The 10,762-nt window shown below is 40.8% G+C and overlaps 1 pseudogene; it reads right to left on the bottom strand.

Annotated features, from left to right (window-relative positions):
• On the bottom strand, positions 3,309 to 9,058 carry LOC104757039 (annotated as a pseudogene).

The raw sequence follows: 10,762 nt of genomic DNA, 5'->3' as shown, positions 1-10,762 counted from the left end.
TTCTCAAACCAACTACCCCAAACACTACCCACAACCACAACACAATCAGAATCGCACTAGCGGAAGCGATTAGCAAGCAAGTAAGCAAACAAGCAAACAAGCAATCAAGCAATCAAGCAATCAACAATCAAGACTATAAATGACCTAACATGACACATCTAAACTCTCAGCCACCATAGGCTATCTCAACACAACTCCCAAACTCATGAGAATGAAAGTACTAGTGATGCTACCACCCTTGGTACACACTAAATTTCTTCTCACACACGAAACCTAGGGCCCCTATGACCTTCTGTCCCTCTCCCCAAACCACACCGCATTGAAACCACAAAGGCTACCAACCGGATCACACACACTTGCATCATCATGCACAATATCGATCTCGTCTCTCACTAGACGCTGATCTGTCCAGCCACGAGACCCTCACAGTTAACTCGCCGGAACTCCACATTTACTTGGGGGCAGAAGTCGATTGCTAGTCCAACATGACACATGAGAACTAGCTAGACAAGTACTTATTCTAAGTCTACCAACACAAAAGAATCAAGTACTTAATTATAAAGCAATTTCCAAGCAAGAAATCAAGCAACACATGCAAGAAACAAGCAAGGAAAAATTACCCAAAAATTCTTAACATGCAAGAAATAAAATTCAAGAATTTAAGACCACATCCACATGCATGCAACTCAACCAAAACTCAAGGAAAAATTAAGAACCACTTCTTAAATATTTTTCCTTGACATGCAAGTGATTCTACCCCAATTTTCTCCAAATTCTATCATTTATGCTACTAACAAAATTCTCAATATTATGCAATTAATTATTGCAAATTTTCGCCCATTTCACCACTTAAATTTCTCTACCCACCCGGTTGAGAAATAATTCCCCAAGGATGCATGCATGATCAGCAATTTCGGATCTGACCTTACATGCAACCCATATACACAATTCTTTATGCATGCATGATCTTTTAACCCCAAACAAGACTAGATGCCACACTATATGTGTGCATGTTAGTCTCTACCCCAGATCTCAACTTGTTACCATGTAGATCTAAAAGATAAACATGCAACAATCAAGAAAACAAGAGTCACATGAGCCCCCAAGCTCATTTACATCTCTAGTCTCACCCAAGAGTAAAACTCAACACATCTAGGGTCAAATCCTCAACTCATAGTGATTTAGGCCAATCATTGACTGGGTTGAGCTCCACCACCACACCGCAAATCCGACAGCGCTTCGCCTCCTCTTCCTCCTCGTCTTTGGACACATTTCTCTGTCGGTTTCATATTTCTAGTTACAGGTCATTACATTCAGAGACAAGCAGAGAACGGTTGTGAATCATCAAGACACATAACCGAGAGAAGTAGGGATCCAGAAGGTCCAAGTTAATGCTGGAGATGAAGAAGCTTTGATGACACAAGTTCATAGAGCCAGAGTTGTATGAGTAACAACTGAAAACGCTTGTCAAGATAACACCAGTAGCAGGCATGAGAAACGAGAATCGAAATCATCATGGAAGGTGATCAAGACATTGGAATTCAAGGACGAATTCTTTTAAGGGGGGTAGACTCTTAAAAGCAAAGTAGCAATCAAGCAATCAAGCAATCAAGCAATCAACAATCAAGACTAGAAATGACCTAACATGACACTTCTAGACTCTCAACCACCATAGGCCATCTCAACACAACTCCCAAACTCATGGGAATGAAAGTACTAGTGATGCTACCACCCTTGGTACTCACTAAATTTTTTCTCACACACGCAACCTAGGGCCCCTATGACCTTCTATCCCTCTCCCCAAACCACACCGTGTTGAAACCACAAAGGCTACCAACCGGATCACACACACTTGCATCACCATGCACAATATCGATCTCGTCTCTCACTAGACGCCGATCTGTCCAGCCACGAGACCCTCACAGTTAACTCGCCGGAACTCCACATTTACTTGGGGGCAGAAGTCGATTGCTAGTCCAACATGACACATGAGAACTAGCTAGACAAGTACTTATTCTAAGTCTACCGACACAAAAAATCAAGTACTTAATAATAAAGCAATTTCCAAGCAAGAAATCAAGCAACACATGCAAGAAACAAGCAAGGAAAAATTACCCAAAAATTCTTAACATGCAAGAAATAAAATTCAAGAATTTAAGACCGCATCCACATGCATGCAACTCAACCAAAACTCAAGGAAAATTAAGAACCAATTCTTAAATATTTTTCCTTGACATGCAAGTGATTCTACCCCAATTTTCTCCAAATTCTGTCATGCATGCTACTAACAAAATTCTCAAAATTATGCAATTAATTATTGCAAATTTTTGCCCATTTCACCACTTAAATTTCTCAACCCACCCGGTTGAGAAATAATACCTCAAGGATGCATGCTTGATCAGCCATTTCAGATCTGACCTTACATGCAACCCATATACTCAATTCTTTATGCATGCATGATCTTTTAACCCCAAAGAAGACTAGATGCCACACTATATGTGTGCATGTTAGTCTCTACCCCAGATCTCAACTTGTTACCATGTAGATCTAAAAGATAAACATGCAACACTCAAGAAAATAAGAGAGTCACATGAGCCCCCAAGCTCATGTACTTCTCTAGTCTCACCCAAAAGTAAAACTCAACACATCTAGGGTCAAATCCTTAATTCACAGTGATTTAGGCCGATCATTGACTGGTTTGAGCTCCATCTCCACACCGCAAATCCGACAGCGCTTCGCTTCCTCTTCCTCCTCGTCTTTGGACACATTTCTCCGTCGGTTTCATATTTCTAGTTACGGGTCATTACAATGAATGTCCAAAAACTAGATTAGTGCTATTTGAGGCTATTTTTCATATTTTAATCAAACAATATTTCAAAACAATTTGTGGTTTCCATTAATTTAATAAACAACCGAGTGGCCGATTCCCAATCAACAAGCCAAAAAGTAGCACAAGTGATGATGCTGCAAGCTCTCTACTCATGAAGCAGAGAGGCTTTTCAAGAAACAGATGAGGACGACAACAGGAGATGGAACCCATACTGTACTGATGAAGCTCATATGCTTTTCAAGAACCCTAATTAGGCTTTTGTTTTTACCATTCTTGGATGCACTTTACTTTAAACGGAAGGCTTTGGTAAAAATGGTTTCAAATTATTGGTTTGGCTTGTTTAGATCACAGATACATTAGTTACGATCCTTAATCCTCCCAATAACCGCTATTAAGTACTAACCCATTCTCTACACTAATCTTGTTCCCACATTATTTTAAAATCACTTCACTAATGTTCTTCCAACAAAGCAATTTGTCATGCATGAACTGGCCTGGCACCAGAAGAAAGCTGCACACTTGGCGCGTATTCACTCGCCCACGAGTCGTAATGAACAATCTCTTCAGAAGAAGGTGATGTTACCAACTCGTTACGATGTTTATCGCAAGTTAATTCCACGACCTTGAAGATATCCAAATAGCTTATCCTGTAAACAAAAGTGATATAAACAATCTTGATTCGTTTCAAGAATTTTGTTTGAGATGCCCAAAGAGAAAACAAAAGTCTTACTTTTCATCAATGAACATTTCAACGGCTTTCTCATTGGCGGCGCTGAGAACTCCAGTTAGTCATTGTGCCTCCAGCTTGTCCAGCAGCATAAGCAAGATCCATGGATGGGACCAAGCGTCGATAGCTCAACTGGTAAAGACTCTCTGGCAAAGTCTAGAGGTCGCCGGTTCGAGGGACGGCGCTTGGCAGGGGACCATATAAAATGCTCTGTCCCTGGCATGAGGGGATGTACGGGCCTAGGCCCGGAACCTCTTAGTAATTCAAAAAAAATCCATGGATGGGTATTTCACATTGTCTGGCTTCTTGAAAGTCAACGAACCGAGTCTGCCAAAATCCACAACCGTAATCAATCAACTTTTGGTTTTAGGTTCTGAATGCAAAACCAAACCAAAGACCGATTGGGGAATCTTCAACTAATCTTAGCTTCACACTTGATAAACAGAGAGTATATATATGTGGTTTGCTTACTTGCAAAGGTCAAGTCTTGGTCAAGTTACTTCAGAACAAGGAACTCTATCGAGCCATGACATGGTGTAGAGAATTGGTAAACGCATATCAGGCCAACCCAATTGAGCAAGTACGGATGAATCATGTGAAACAAAACAAAATACATGTTATACACTTTGAAACCGAAAGACAAAAACTGCAGTTATTTAGTTTTAACGCAAGACCAGTATTTCAATCATGGAGTGTACGATACTTTGAGGATGAATGACAATCTCTCTATTGTCATACTCAGCTCCAAACAAATAATGTGCTTCGATGACATCAAGACCCTGTTTCAAGAAATCAAGAATTAATCTACCTTGATCAAAATGTACTTTTAAAATCAGAGTTTAAACTTGAGGAGAAAATGATCTTAACCTTGTTGAAAAGTGTAGCTGAGTCCATAGTAATTTTCTATCCCATGTTCCAGTTTGGATGCTTCAACGCATCCGCTACTTTAACTTCCTTCAGCTTTTCAACAGGCCAATCCCTATTTTGAAATCCAATTAACATTTTCCATTAACCAAATGAGAACTGAGAAAAAAAAATATCATGCAGAGAGGAGATTAATGAAACAAACCTAAAAGCTCTGCCAGATGCAGTCAAAATTATCTTGCGGAGAGCGCCTTCAGGCAAACCTTGAATACACTAGAGACCATAAAAGAAGAGTTTTCAATCAAATTGCCAGAGGTAGAAATTGCATCAAGACCAATACTTAACTCAATATGAAAGTTGAGGTACTTAAATTCTTTGTGAATTATGATACCTGAAATATAGCAGAGTGTTCTGAATCTGCCGGAAGAATCTTAACATTATGTTTTTTGGCAAGCGGAAGCACAAATGGACCACCTGCCATTAATGTCTCCTTATTTGCAAGAGCAATGTCCTTTCCTGCTTCAATTGCAGCAACTGTAGGCTGCAGTAAAAACAAACAACAAGTTTTATCACTTTATATACTTTTTTCCTATTCTCTCAATACAGTTTTTGTAACAAATAACAAGAGAATATATACCTTTAGTCCTGCACAACCCACTATTCCGGTAACAACAGTTACAACTTCAGGGTGTCGATCAACCTGTTGATGAACATAAGTAAGAAATCGATGAGGATAGATACTTTGTGAAAATCTACACTACAATCAAAACTGAAAAATGCACTAACCTCAATCACTCCTTGCTCCCTTGGAATGATCTCAGGTTTGTAGTCCAAATCCGCTAATGCCTCTTTAAAATCATTGATCAATAACTCGTTTCTAACAGCAACCAACGCAGGTTTAAATCTCCTTACCTGCCATCATTCAAAAGAGAGTAAAGAACCATAATGTAGACTTTTCTCAAGATCACAGAAGGCTTATAAAACTAAGCAAGAACCTGATTTCTCTGGTTTGATTTGCTATACTACTATCATTGAATTGAGAAATAAAATAGATTCTAAGTGGTCTGAACGAGGAATTGAAGTTGTATGTTACCTGATCAGCAAGGAGAGTAACATTGGAATCAGCAGCTAGAGCCACAACTCTAAATTTGTCAGGATTATCAGCCACAATATCCAATGTCTGCAAAATGCAAGTTCTTATCCATAAAAATGATGCAACAAATAACTCAGTAACATGCAGATTGTTTGTAAACTAAAAAACAACAACACTGTTTTAGTCTAGTCCTACTCAAGAACTGAACAATAATACTTTAATCTAACTCATCTGGCAAAGAGTAAGAAGAAAGCAAAGAAACAGAGTAAGAAGAAAACCTGAGTGCCAATAGAACCAGTAGATCCAACGATGGAGATGGGTTTAGGTCCATCCCAAGATTGACGAGGCGCCTCAGGAACAGCTCTCCCAGGCCATGCTGGAGGAGGATAAGATTGCTGCTGCACTTTCACTGAACACTTGACTCCTTTTCCAAAGTCTCTCCCTTGATTCCTCCTCCTCAAACCAAACCCACCTGTTAAACACTCAATTTTAAACATTCGAAGCTAAAGCAACCTAAAAGTTCTCAAATTGAAGAAATTTTACAAAGAACTGGGTGTTCCAGCCAATGGGATAAGGATCATTCATATTAACTCTGATGTAAAAGATTTATCTCATTAATTAATCAGCGTTCAGATACAAGAGTATTTATACTGTACAATTAGTATATCAGAGAAGTAAGCTAAGGGAGACTTATCTACTCTAATATACAAACTATTAACTTATGTGATATAAGTCAATATACCCCCTCAAGCCGATACTTCCTTGGAAGAGTAAAGGCTTGAAATCGACATGCGCTGTAGAAGGTGATGAAACAGACCAGGGTGAAGCGGTTTTGTGAAAATATCCGCGAGTTGGTTTCCAGTTTTGAGATGAAAAAGCTTGAGAAAACCATTCTTGACCTGATCACGTGTAGTGTGGCAGTCAATCTCGACATGTTTTGTCCTCTCATGGAAGACATTTGTTGTTCGCAATGTGAATAGCATATTTATTGTCGCAGAACAACTTAGCTTGAGAAGTAGGCTCAATCCGTAAATCTTGTATCTGTTTGAACCAAAGAAGTTCCTTTGTCGTCTGAGCCATACTCATGTACTCTGCCTCGGTGCTACTGGAGCTCACTACATCCTGTTTCTTCGACTTCCAAGTGATCAAAGAATTACCGAGGAAGATACACATACCAGAGATTGATCGTCTAGAATCTTTGCAAGTTCCAGAGTCAGCGTCAGCAAAGCCATTCAAGCAAATTTCAGAAGAAGCAGAGTAAAACAAACCTTGACCAGGGCTATTCTTCAGGTACTTGAGAATGTTACGAGCAGCTTGAAAATGTGCATCAGTAGGACAGGAGAGGAACTGACTCAACCGATGTACAGCAAAGGTAATATCAGGTCAAGTGATGCATAAGTAGAACACCAGTATCTTTGGTCAATGTCTCCTTCGGATCCATTGGAACAGACTTAGGCTTGCATCCCAACAAACCTGCATCAGCCAACAAGTCTAAACAATACTTCCTCTGACAAACAGAAATCCATGTAGAGTTCCTAGCTATCTACAAGACAAGGAAAAATTTAGCCGGACCAAGATCCTTGATCTTAAACTGCTTCGCCATAGTAGCTTTGACAGCAGAAACGGATATATCACAATTGCTGGCAATAAGGATGTCATCAACATAGAGCAGTAAGGCGGTATAAGAAGTACCTTGATCCTTGACAAACATTGTATTATCAGCATAAGACTGAACAAAACCATCAACAAGAAAAGCCTTGGAGAAGCACTTGTACCATTGTCGTTGATATGATCGTGGCTAGCAAGGAGTCATAAGCTGCAGAGAAACCGGAGATCGTGGGAAGGATCACTCGCTCAAAATTTAAGGAGATGGCCAAGGAAGCTCATTCACTCATAGCTGACGGGTCATTCAATCTACCGAGGATCCAAGTCTTCAACATATCCACCTTGAAGACTTCACCCGGTAAAGATAACTAGATAACTTAGGTGTGAAGTTTGTACTTTTTTCCCATAACCGAGTTTTGTCCCAATGAGTTTTCTCGGTATGGTTCAATTGGAAGAGGCCATGACTGATGACACAACCTCACAAGAGTCCATTGACCACCTTAACAAGACCCTTCTACTGGCGTATCAAAAGGAGGAAGCTTTCTGGAAGCAAAGAAGTCGAAATCTTTGGCTGGCGTTGGGAGATAAAAACACTAGTTTCTTCCATGCTGCAACAAAAAGCCGAAGAGCCATCAATAACATTTCTGTGATTGAGAGCCTGGAAGGTGATCCGGTTTTTGAAGAAAAAGAAATAGCTGGTTCTATCTCAGAGTACTTTCAGTCTATTTTTACCTCTCAACCTGGAGACCCTAGAACTGCTATTGAAGAAGGACTTACCCCTTGTATCACTCCGAAAATGAATGACAAATTAATAACCATTCCCACTTCCATTGAGATCAATAACGCCTATTTTTCAGTTCATGCGGATAAGGCCCCGGGACCAGATGGTTTCTCTGCCAGTTTTTTCCAATCTAACTGGGAAGTGGTTGAGGAAAAAGTTGTTTCATAAATTCAGTCCTTCTTTATGTCTGGCTCCCTTCCCCTTAGAATAAACCATACCCATGTTAGACTCATCCCCAAAATCCAAAATCCCCAAAAGGTCTCAGACTATCGACCTATAGCCTTATGCTCCGTATACTATAAAATCATCTCAAAGGTACTAGCTAAAAGACTTCAACCTATCCTTCATACTTGTATCTCGGAGAATCAGTCAGCCTTTGTTCCACAACGCGCTATTTCCTATAATGTCTTGATTACACACGAGTGTCTACACTATCTGAAAACCTTGGGAGCTCAAAAAAGTTGTTATATGGCGGTGAAATCTGATATGAGCAAAGCTTATGACAGACTCGAGTGGGACTTCATTCAATTGGCTATGGAAAGGATGGGTTTTCACCATCAATGGGTTACCTGGATTATGCAATGCATCAAAACAGTAACTTACTCTTACTTACTCAATGGTCAAGCTAGGGGGTCAGTGGTTCCGGAGAGAGGTATTAGGCAGGGAGATCCGCTGTCTCCGTATATCTTTATCGTTTGTAGCGAAGTGCTTTCGGGCCTCTGCTCAAAAGCTCAACTCCAGGGGTCTCTTCTGGGGATCAGGGTCTCAAAACGCAGTCCACGAGTGAATCACCTTCTCTTTGCTGATGATACGATGTTTTTCTGTCGCTCAGACCCAACATCTTGTTCTACCCTCCACAACATCCTAAAGCTTTATGAATAAGCTTCTGGTCAAAAAAATTAACCAACAAAAGTCTTCTATAACTTTCTCTGCCAAAACTCCAAATGATATGAAAGAAAAGGCTAAGACGATCTTAGGCATCCATAAGGAGGGACGAAATGGTAATTACCTTGGTTTACCTGAACTCTTTGGTCGCAAGAAGAGAGATCTTTTTAGTATGATAGTTGATCGAATCAAACAGCGAGCCTTGAGTTGGTCTTCTCGATTCTTATCAACCGCTGGTAAGCTAACAATGTTGAAATCCGTCTTTGCTGTCATGCCCACCTACACCATGTCTTGTTTCAAAATACCTAATAACCTTTGCAAAAGAATTCAATCTGCCTTAACAAGATTCTAGTGGGATACGAAGACAGAGCAGAGAAAAATTAGTTGGATATCATGGAAAAATATGACAAAATCTTTCAAGGATGGTGGGTTAGGTTTTCGAGATATCAAAACATTTAATGATGTCCTATTAGCTAAAGTGAGTTGGAGAATCCTTACCTCTCCATCTTGTCTCCTAGCCAGAGTCCTTTTAAGCAAATATAGCCCAAACGGTTGCTTTTTGGAAAGTAAGGTGCCTGGATCAGTGTCACATGGCTGGAGAAGTATCTGTCTTGGAAGAGATCTGCTTAAATAGAAAGTAGGTATCGTCATTGGATCCGGCGAATCAACCCCCCTCTGGCGGTCCCCTTGGCTCTCCTTGGATTCCCCCCGAACCCCCTTTGGTCCCCCTACAGCAGAAACTCAACACCTAGTAGTGGCTGATCTTCTCTTACCGAGTTCTGCCTCTTGGAACCTTGACCGTATCCGGCAAATTCTCCCAGAATATGAAAAGGATATCCTCCTTCTAAAGCCTAGTAAGACCGGAGCCTCAGATAGATGGGCGTGGCTTCCTGTATCGGATGGGGTGTATTCTACTAAATCAGGCTATTTTGAAGCGCTAGGAATAGAGAATGATCAGAGTGAATCCCCCTCCCCCAACCCTCAAGAATCCTTCAAGTGGAAAACAAACATTTGGTGGGTAAAAGCCTCCCCAAAAACAAAACTTCTTATGTGGAAGTCAGCTCGTAATGCCTTACCTGTGGGCGAAAACTTGCCGAATCGGCAAGTAAATGACTCAGTCTCCTGTCCACACTGTAACCAGGTAGAATCGGTCCTCCATCTATTTTTCACGTGCCCCTTTGCGTCAAAAGTCTGGAGACAGGCACCTTTCAAAGAAGCCTTCATCCCGGATCAAATTTCTTCTGTCACTGATGGTATCTCTCTGGCCAGCCGCTTGACGTGTCTCCCTCCAATGGGGATTGGGGGAGGTCCACTATTTCCCTGGCTCTTCTGGGCAATCTGGTCATCCCGCAACCGCCTCCTGTTCAGCAAGATAAAAACCACACCAGAAGAAGCTTTAAATCTGGCTATTATCCGAGCAAAGGAATGGCAATCAAATCAAATCCCAAAAATACCTAAAACCCAGCTACTGACCCGACACTCTATTGACTCACCAAGATCCCTATTATCCCGAAGTAATCTGTCAATTACCTGTTATACAGACGCTTCATGGCGGATGGATGGCTCGGCAGGTCTGGGTTGGATCTTCAAAACCCCCCAAAGCCAAACGATTCTCCAAGGATCGAGAATAGTTCACGCAGTCCGTTCCCCCTTGGTAGCCGAAGCGATAGCAACTTTGACCGCGATCGAAGTTGCAATCGAATCAGATCTCACCAATATCTCTTTCGCCTCCGATTCACAAGTTTTAGTCAAGGCGATTAATCAGAAGCTTCATCACAAGGATCTTCACGGGATTCTCCACGACATCTCGTTTCTATCAAAAAAAATTTCTAGTTCCTCTTTTAGTTTTATTCCCCGAAACCTTAACAAGTTAGCCGATGGCTTAGCAAAGTTGGCCTTTTCATCTCTTGTACTGAACTTTTTTAAAAGTTTTAATATAAGGCTTTGTTTGTTCAAAAAAAAAAAAAAAAAAAAAAA

The sequence above is a fragment of the Camelina sativa genome, chromosome 2, assembly GCF_000633955.1.
Source record: "Camelina sativa cultivar DH55 chromosome 2, Cs, whole genome shotgun sequence".
Taxonomy (NCBI): Eukaryota; Viridiplantae; Streptophyta; class Magnoliopsida; order Brassicales; family Brassicaceae; genus Camelina; species Camelina sativa.
Note: the sequence above shows the minus strand (reverse complement) of the source record. Positions and strands in the feature narration are given on the sequence as shown.